Raw genomic sequence first — 1529 nt, 5'->3', positions numbered from 1 at the left:
AGAGAGAGAGAGAGAGAGAGAGAGAGAGAGAGAGAGAATGAGTAAACGGATGCGAACCGGGTTTTTTTGTCTGCTCATATACTTTGCGTTTGGTTTCCCATGTTGATTTTTATTTTTCGCTATATGGACAATTTAAAACATCTTCAGCGACAACATCTGTGACACATTGATTCAGGATTTTCTACCAAAAGCGAAAACCTGTGGCATAAATCATAATAGTATATTCATGGACAGCCTGGAAGTTGAAGTAGCAGCAGTGGTTCCGCACCAAACCACGTCACAACCCAACCCAACCCCTTCGTGTCTTAAAAATGACCACAACTGCCAGAGCACAAATCAAGCGTGAACGGGCGATAACGACGACACTCGAGGAGATTCCGTAAAAAAAGAGAAGATTTTAACACATTATGGTAGGCCTACACCACGTCTGGAACAAACTATCGAATGCAAAGTTTCAAAACTGAGAACACAATACTGTATTTCGAGATTTAGGCTCCTCTTGATTATATAATTTTAGCTAATTAATCAGTCAAACGGGTTACGGTAAAACGTTTCTTAAAAAAGAACTAAAGTTGATTTAAAAAAAGTCCACAGAAACACACGTCTTCACTGAATAAATCGCCACTACAATCAAACACAATGTCCGAATCACGTGTATACTTCTTATCCTACACAATATCAACCATCTCGAAAAGAACACGCGCACGCACGCGCAGATACACGCTCACAACACGCGCACGCACGCATACAGCACAGGGCGACGATTTCCCCGGAGGAATCCAGCTCAGCAGCAAATGGCCCCCCAACACACGTGGACGAGGTGGTGGAGGAGGAAGAGGGAGGGGGACAAGGGATCCCCCCCGGTAAACAGCAGAATCAAGCCGGAGTAGAAGAAGCACACACTGGGAAAGGGAGAGAACTCTCTACCGTCGCCGTCGTAGTGGCGCGCGCACACCGATACTGGAGCCAAAAGCAAGAGCCACAGCCGGATGAATTTTTCATGCTCAGTCTTATTCGACAGGACTCTGAGTGGCTATCATACAGTGGGAGAGAAGGCGGATGCCATGGTAGACCACTGGATTGTCTAACGGGAAAATCGATACGTACGAGTGGTTTAGGGAGGGTGGGAAGAAGGGAGGGGGTGTGGGTAGGTGCCACACCCCCACCCACCCAACGCCGCCGGCGTTACAATTGATTCATCAACACCCACCACCAATGTATAGTGAGTGATGTGGTCGCAATGACAATCCCTCATACACGCAGAGAGAGAGAGAGAGAGAGAGAGAGAGAGAGAGAGAGAGAGAGAGAGAGAGAGAGAGAGAGAGGGGAGAGAGGCAGGGGAGATGAGGGGAGGTAGGAGGATACACCCATCCACATACACGCACACACACAAACACACACATACAAACACACACACTCACACACACACATCAACACACCCATACACACACCTACAAACACACACACACAAACACACAACACATCTATATACACATACACCTACAAACCGACACACACGCACACACACA

At 47.3% G+C, this 1529-nt stretch overlaps 1 long non-coding RNA gene across 13 annotated transcripts in view; it reads right to left on the bottom strand.

Moving 5' to 3' along the window:
* LOC106014205 overlaps positions 1 to 1529 on the bottom strand; it is a 15914-nt gene that overhangs the window by 10387 nt on the left and 3998 nt on the right. For 3 of the 13 annotated variants that reach the window (XR_004859533.1, XR_004859525.1, XR_004859527.1), the window contains exon 1: positions 750 to 896. The exons of 1 other annotated variant lie outside the window; for it this stretch is intronic. This is a non-coding gene — a long non-coding RNA (uncharacterized LOC106014205). 9 more of the 13 variants (XR_001185540.2, XR_004859534.1, XR_004859528.1 and 6 more) reach the window with 9 other exon arrangements.

Source organism: Aplysia californica, unplaced genomic scaffold (genome assembly GCF_000002075.1).
Source record: "Aplysia californica isolate F4 #8 unplaced genomic scaffold, AplCal3.0 scaffold00035, whole genome shotgun sequence".
Lineage (NCBI taxonomy): Eukaryota > Metazoa > Mollusca > Gastropoda > Aplysiida > Aplysiidae > Aplysia > Aplysia californica.
This window is presented reverse-complemented; position numbering and strand designations above follow the sequence as displayed.